Raw genomic sequence first — 8,922 nt, 5'->3', positions numbered from 1 at the left:
AATCTCGAGCTAGACAAAGTGGGTTACATTTTACACCCGGTGGATGATGAAGAAACGTGAAAGAGGCCCAGGTTTGGTATTTGTAAATATTTAGTATAGTTTATTTCATTCTGAATAAGTCCTGTTCAAACCGGTGTTCGAAACAAGTGTGGGGAAATTTTTACGGATTTCCCGAACATAGTGTTGAGGACAACACGGGTTTTTAACGGGGGGTAGGGTAATATTTTATGTTTTTCGATAAATTATAAAAACACATAAAAATTAAAAAGTATAAAAGCTAAAAAAAAAAAAGTTTTTGAAGCAAGTTCTGCCGGCCCCCCTAAGCCCAGTACCCGTCGTAAGCTACGGTGGGGGGCCGTAGCTTACGGCAATCATCCAACAAAAAAGAATCATACGCCGGTAAGCTCCTGTCTTACGGCATAGTTTTTTGGACCCAGTGACCACCGTAAGCTACGGCTAGGGGCCGTAGCTTACGGCACCGAGTAAACTTGGGGGGACCCTTTTTCCGGTTGTAAATTCAGTAATTATAAAAAAAAAAAAAAAAAAAAAAAAAAAAAAAAAAACCGGAAATTTAATAATAATAATAATAAAATAAAAACCCAATTTACCCCATCCACTCATTTACATTATACAATTAACCCTAACCACAATTCTTCTTCTTCACCTCTCTTCTTCTTCTCCAAAGAAACCCTAAAACTCCATAGCTTCAAGCTTCATAATTCCTTCAAATCTAACCCGATTTTGGTGATTTTTGGGTCCATTTTGGGTAAAATTTCACAAGGAATCTAGATTTACTCTTGTAACTTGAAGATTCCTTTGTTTTGGGTTCGGATTTGAGCATAAGGGTGCCGAAATTTTGGGGTTTTTGTGGGTTTTTGTGTGAACTTCAAGTTTTTGTGATTCTCATCTTCCACAACACCAAGGTATGCAATTTCTTTTCATTCTTTGAAGTACATTGAGGTTTGTAAGTTTTTATTATGTTTTTGCTTACACACTTGCTTGTATGAGATAGATGATAGAACTTTGTGAACCATTGAGTGCTATGGGTATGAATGTGTTTGATGTCTAATGAAAATTTTTAGAAAAGTTCTGATTTTAGGGGACATCATGCCAAAATTTTGTTTGAAAGAATGGAATTTTTGGTTTTTGCACATCTATACCCATAACATGAAGCAAGTGTGGGGAAGATTTGATGGAAACATTAACTTGATTTGTTTATGTGGTTTTTGAATGTGTGTAGGCATGGCGTCTAAGAAAGGGAAAGGAGTTGCAAGTTCTTCTCAAGGGGATGCGGCACAACAAAAAAGGAGGAAATTGACCCGGGTTGGTGACCTGGATTCGGAGGAGGATGCACCTCCAAGGGGTCCAAAGCCGGATTGGACATCCGGTTCATTGTTAGACCAACCTGCGGAATGGAGGGAGGATCTATTCCATGAGCAAATGAACAAGCTAAAACAGAGAGGTGAAGCGTTTATTTGTGAAAAGGAGATCCGACATGTTGATTTCGGACCTTTCGGGATCACAGACAAGTTTAATGCATTGGGTTGGGGGGCGGCTATGAAATGCTATGATGGTGAGGTGAAGAAGATGTATGACAAAGCAGATTCAAGAGTGGGTGGCATCACTTGAATGTCCCCCATTCAATTCCCCAAGCAAGATGCGGCTAGTAGGATGGTGTAATGGGGTGAAAGTAGAAATGTCGTATGATTCTTTGCGCAAGATAGCAAGGTTTGATTATGGGCCAGCCAACGAATACATTTATCCAAGCCTCAAAGATCTTTACCATGAGCCCGCTAAGCATCCACAATGGCAAAATATGCTTGACTACCTCTTTCTTCCGGGTACAACACATGGGAAGTTATTTAGAAGAAATTTGAGGATGGAAGCGAAGTTGTTGTTGACATTTTGCATGTATAATGTTGTTCCAAGGAGGGGTGACAAGATGGAGGTGCGTTTCCAAGAAGTGCCAATCTTATACATGATGATGCATGGGTCACCTAAGGTTCCTTTCCGGTTCTTAGTATTGAACAACATTTGGTTGAGCAAGAATAGTGGGGAAAAGAAGATTATACCTCATTGCCGGTTGATTACGGCATTGCTTAAAAAATATGGGGCAATTAAAGGAGATGAAAAAGGTTCTTACAAGAGGTTCAGACCATTCGACCTTAAGAATCTTGGTTCAGATTGGGTTTACACGGAATCGGAGAGGTATCATAGGTTGAAAACAGATGGGAGACGTTGGAGGGCGTTAAAAGTGGATGCAAGACCGTTATGCCCAGGTGAGGCCGATGAGCCTGAATCAACGGATGATGAAGTAAGTGGAGATGATGATTACCGTGAAGACACATTCATGGTAGATGCTTAAGTAGGAGGTACCGGTCAAGCTGGAGTGCAAGGAGCTGGTGTACAATTGGGTTACGTGGGGAGTGCATTTGATTATGCACATCAGCCTTATGATCCATACTGGGCCCACTCAGGGGATATGGGTCAAATCATTGAACAAAGGCGGCCACCCACTTTCGGTGATTGGAGTGAACCAAACCAGATGCTCTTTGATCAACAAACATTCATGGGTGCTAGTGTGGAAAGGGCTATCAAAAGAAGTTACGATAGAAATGAGCAATGGAACCGTGCTCATAGATATGCCCGTGAAGAAGAAACAAACAACCGTTACTTGGATGATCGTCAAAGACGCATGCATGACCAATGGCATGCGGGGCAGCCAGTTGTAGGAGATCCACCCATTGTGGACTACACCACATTGCCACCATATGATGGTAGTGTGTCATACCCCACCCCGCCTTTGCACCATTCTCAGTGGGTGGACCTGCATGCTATGAGTTATCAACAAGCAAATCCAAGCAGTGATCAAGGAAGCAGTAGTAGCGGTGGAGCATTTGGCTTTGGTGAGTGGACGGATATGATGACATCCATTTTTGGGCCTCCACAGCCGAAGTACTACTAGCCAGGTTGTATTTTGCTCCTTTGTACATTTTTGTATATTTGTTTATGTGGTATGTTTATGTTACGGTTGGGAGGTTGGGTGGTGTTTGTGTTAATATGTTCTTGGGTTGTGAGAGTTGGTGGTGGCTTTTATAATATCTAAAAAAAAAGAAATTTGGGGTTTGAGAATATAAGCAATTGGGAATGTTCTTGGTTAAAGGAATCTTTCCCTCAAAACCATACATTGGGACAATGTATCCCAAGTGTGGGGATGGGGGAAATTTTGAGAAATTTAAAAATTTTTGCAAATCCAAGCAAAAAGTGTAAAAATTTGAAAACTTGATATTGTACCATTTGACACACCGACACCCGTTCTTAGCTTTTTCTTGGTGAGAATTGAACCACATATGAGAGTTAATTCTTTGCTTGAGTGGCGGTGTGTGTAGTGTGTAAATAGAACTTGTGTGTGAATGCTTGTTAAATCCTAGAGTTGGCATGCTTTTGAAGATGATAGGGGACTTTTAGGATGCCTCGTCTAGATGTGTGAGAGTGCGGGAATTGGTGGGTTGGACCTCATACGTTACATATATGAGCTTGGTATTGTGAGGGGTGGGGGTTTGGTCCATAGAAAGCTATGTTTGAACCTTAAGCCATTCGATTGAAACCCAAATCCTACTTCCTATATAAATTATACCCTATTGAGATGACCCGGTTTAGGAATTTAGTTGTGATTGTGATGTCTTTGTATATATTGTTGAGTTTTATATGTTATGAAAAAAAATGAAAAAAAAAGAAAAAAAAAGGAAAAAGAGAAAAATATGAGAAAAATACAAAAAGAAGTCATTAGTGCAATAGTAGTTTAGAAGTTTATGATGTTTTGGTACATAGTCGTTTGCTTTGTTTAGTAGTGGAAATAAAACAGGGTCAAATCAATTACCTCTCTCATATGTATTCCACCATTTTCCTACCCTTGCACCTAGCCCTATTACAACCCGTAAGTTCCTTTGATTCATAAGCATGTTAAATATTTGTTAGGAGGAAACTTGATTTTCATACAACTTATTGTCGCACACACACATATACGCATTGAGTGGTTTAGCATAATATGCTAATTTTTCTTGTCACCGAGAGTTTTTGTGAGGGGTGTGTTTTGTGGTATGATAGAAAGTTAGTAAAAGGACGGCACTTTAGCTTGGTTTGCGTGATTGGTCGTTTGTGGTTAAAAATAGTTTTTGAACAGGTTGCTTGAGACAAGCAACGGGTAAGTGTGGGGATGTGACGGGTGGTCCGTAGGACAACCCTTAAGGCTTTTAAGTAAAATGAAATCCCATATTTTATCCGGTTATTTGCTTGAATTAGGTAATCACAAGATGTTGATGATGCAGGTGTTAAAGTGTGCAAGATGCGGGTTTTAGGAAGCTTGAACGGATACTAGAAGTTGGCATATAATCAAGATGTGAGGGAACCAAGTGAATGAAGGAAACAAGAGCAAAAGACCACTCAGCGCCGTAACCTACGGCTACTGCCGTAGGCTACGGCACCTTGACATTTGCCAATAATGATCGCCGTAAGACAGGAAGCACTGGCCGTAAAAGAATAATGATCACCGTAAGCTACGGCGGCTGGCCGTACCTTACGGTGCTTTGTTGACCTGTTTTGCTCGCTGACCGCCGTAAGCTACGGCAAGCGGCCGTAGCTTACGGCACCGACTGGTTTACACTTGTAACTTATGGCATTTAATGCCATTTTGATGGATTTTTATGGTCCCTATCATGGGATTTTCGGTTACAAGCTGTGGGGAACGAAGGAGGAGCATAAAAGGGGGACTTGGGAGCTTGGAAACATCATCTTTTGGCTATCTAATCTTCTATCCTTTACTATCTTTCACTTAAATCTCTAGTTACTTCTTGTTGGTGAAACTTGTGAACAATATTTCCTTTCCATTTCGTCATGATGTTTGTTAAAGCCATGAGTGGCTAAATACTTGGGTGATTATCTTGTGTTGAAGGTTTGTGTAAGACGACGTGTTTATTTCATATTTCTAGAATAACAATTTCTTTCTATTTGAATTAATTGTTATGGTGCATGATTGATTGTTAGTAACTTGTTAATTCTTATATTGAACTAATTAGAAACCATACGTTCTTGGTGCCGTTGGCAATCGAGATATCATGGGTATAGTTAGGTTTGGATAAGGGTTGATTGATCATCGGGTGAAAACCTCACGTTCTCGGAATCTGAGTACTTAGTCCCCTTTCATCACTGCAATTGGTTATACATGAACTATGTCTATGTAGTTCTTTCTAGTTGAATGTTAACACAAAAGTCGAAACAAACCGGAAACTCAAGATAGTCATTTGTCTCTAAAATTGTTTACAAACTAAATTTTCATTTTGCGAATTAATTAGCATTCTTAGTTTTAAAAATCAACCAATCAAAACCACTCTTGAATTTACTTTTTGCATCTAGTTTAATTTTAGTTAACATAATAAAATTCAGATAGCACATTTTCCACAAACTCCCTGTGTTCGATACCCTCTTGCCACTATCTACATAGTTGTTATTGGGATTAAATTTGATTGTGACCACGACATCAAGTCAATAATCAATGGGCCCCACATGTTGTCTCCTTTGGCACTCATTAAAGGGTTGGCTAACCCCATAGCCCCCCACCCCCCCCCAACTATAGTACCCACTGGTTGGTGTTTGTGGCGCCATAAGGGTGATGTGGCATGGGGCGATAGCCCACACCGAGTAGTCTAACAACCAAGAAATGAGATACCTCCAATGATCAATGACGCCCTCGTTATTGATTTAATATTCATCTGGCCCCGAAAAAACATCCATTAGCCTTCGTTATCGGGATGGCAAGATGATCAAGGTGCCCAGGCAATGGGAACAGAGGCACTATTGGGTGTTATTGTGCTCAAGTTGAGTGGAGCGCTTCCCCATACCACCCAACCTTAGCATCACCCTTTTTATACAGCACATAGAGCGGTTGTTTACCTATAAACCGAGTTCTATTTCCTTATGCGAAGTTCTATTTTCAGCAAGAAAAATACAACCCCGATTGTTTACATATAAATCAGGTTGTATTTCATTAGAGCGTTAGTTCAATCCAATATTAAAAACTCTTTTCCTTGTTTTTATTTGGATGTTTTCTAATACGAGAGTCCAAAACTTCTTCAAGGTTATTAAAACCGAGACTAAAATTAAAGGAACTAGTAAGATTCCCCCGCGCTTCGCGACGGGAATTCAGTCGGTATCAGCTTGGTTCGTTACGTTACCCACACTCGTTATAGTAGTCGAAAGAGAAAACATTACATCAATCGAAAACAATAAAAACATATATCGATATCGGAAGGAACTGATGTTGTTTAGTTGATAACGGTTCTGTTCGTTCGCATTTTATGTTTATTTTATTTCAACATTGCGATTTTTATTTCTAGAACAGATATCGTGCCGCGATCGTAACAAACCGAATCGAAATTGATTAAACAACATCTGTATCAATATCATATTTATTTTTATTGTTTGAAAACATAAGTTAATAAGAAAACAATATAATAATGAAAACCTAAAAAAAACAATACCAAACTGAACCAAACATTAATACCAGTGTGCATTCATTTTATAATAAAAAAAATGTTTAAAATCAATTAAATTAATAAAAAAATAATATAATAGCACAAAGTTAGAAAAAAAAACATTAATAAAAAACTTTGAACCACACTTTCAAATCATATGTATAACTAGATGGATTTGCCCGCGCAATGCGGCGGGAATTCGGTCGGTTCGGTTCAGTTTGTTACCATACATATTATTATAGTACCGACACTCGGCTTAAAGTCATGATACGTCTAGAAAAGAGTGTGATTTACATTGAAAATCATAAAGAAACGAATACCGGTGTGGGTTCCAAACTTCCAATGATAACTAAAGCATACCAATGTCTGTATCGGTTAGCTGGCGAGATTTTTTTTAAAACAAAGTCACATATTCTACTTTATAAAAAATATTTTGAACGCGATATATCAGATGAAAATCAAATAATATAAAACTAAACGGGTAAAAAGCATATATTTTTGTAAGTATATATCGATACCGGTTCCGAGAATACCGATATGGGTATCAAAATGGCTCGGCCGGTGTCGGTGTTGTTTTCGTTCGCCATGGTACCGCTATGACACCAACACTTGATACAAACCAGATACCAAAAAGGCCATATTTCGAACAAACGACGTTTTTAATGAAATTTATACATGAACGTTGAGAAAAAAAATCAAACACAACTTCATATTTAACTTTTTTTTAAACAAAAGAATGCAAGTAATTAAATAAAAATCAAATTATTAAATAGTATATATAGTATAGGGTAAAATAAATTAATTAATTATAATAACTATTAATATTAATTATTATAATAGACTAATAAAATATATATAATAATAACAGCAAATTAATAAATTATTGTTACTGTTCATCGCAACTTTCAATTAATGTTCATCGCAACTTTCAATTATTATTATTATTATTATTATTATTATTATTATTATTATTATTATTATTATTATTTTATTTTATTTTATTATTATTATTATTATTATTATTATTTTATTATTATAGATAATAGATAATATAAAGGAATAGTTCTGAAACAGTCAGCAAGACTTTGTGCTATTTTAAAATATGAAATATGAAATAGATATGTGAAACATGTGATATATAATAATTTAATTTCTCAAAGACGCATTCTTCTAGAGAATTATTCATACTGAATATATCTTTACAATTGTCATGTATACATTCTAAACACTTGCAAAAAAATAAAATACTATTACACAACTGTCAGTGACCTGTTAAAGATCATCGGCCGCCATGTATGTTATTATTTTACCTTCAACATTTTTAGTTGAAACATCCCGTGTAAAAAGTAAAATGTATTATAAAACTAAGTTGAACTAAGGTGTGTGTAAGGGGTCTTCAAGTGTCTCTGTCCATAAGATAGAGGGTTTAAATCCTGCTATGTAAAACTGAAGGGGTATTTTATAAATATGTTTAGTTTGTCGTTTAAGAAAAGGGGTTCAAAATTTTTATTTGCGTTTTACGTATATGTAAAAAATAATATTACTTAACTATTATATCCAGGATTTAAACCCACAAGTAGTGATTGAGGAGCTGGTAAGATTCTCTTCCGCTCTTCGTATCATAGGTGGGGGTTGTGGGTTCAAGACTTGGCCCTATCTGAAACAGTGACCCTCCCCCCCCCCCCCCCAACTACTTTCTAAACGCCCCAGTTAACCCCATAAGATATGCCACCGCCTACGCAACCTCCAAAAGGACCATCACCATGATTGTTGATAATACTTATATTTTAACTTAAACTTATTTGTGTTTGGACATTGAATGTTTGAAACTTTATATTAGAAAAAATAATAATAAGTTATCTTAGGCTTATCCTATATTTTTATATCAACCGCATCCCTGTCAAATCCAGTTTTAAATATTTATATCATGTTTATGAACCATGGTTAGAATAAGTTAGATCGTGTACGATAGTGTGGATGAAATATCTTATATGTTCAATTGTTAATCATGTGATTTAATCATGTCATATATCATATAATATATCATATTATATTACTATTTTAAAATTAAAAGATGTTGAATGAGAAGCTATTCAAATACCAAAAGTCTAAAACAAGAATTTCACTAAAAAAATTGTAGGAGTTGTTGGTTAATTTGTATCTACCTCCACCTGCCTCTCAATTGACAAAAAGCAGTGTGAATTTAGTGACCCGGTTTATTTGACTAAACCGGATATACGTTTGTGTCCATTTTCATCCTCAATGTTTCTATACAATCAAATCGCCCCTCCACATGTAAGAAAAATTACAAGAATAACTACGAATAAGGCGCAATTTATTAGTATAAATCCGTATTAAACACTTCATATGATATACTTGCATTTTTTCGTAC

The sequence above is a fragment of the Helianthus annuus genome, chromosome 6, assembly GCF_002127325.2.
Source record: "Helianthus annuus cultivar XRQ/B chromosome 6, HanXRQr2.0-SUNRISE, whole genome shotgun sequence".
In the NCBI taxonomy this organism is placed as follows: domain Eukaryota; kingdom Viridiplantae; phylum Streptophyta; class Magnoliopsida; order Asterales; family Asteraceae; genus Helianthus; species Helianthus annuus.
This window is presented reverse-complemented; position numbering follows the sequence as displayed.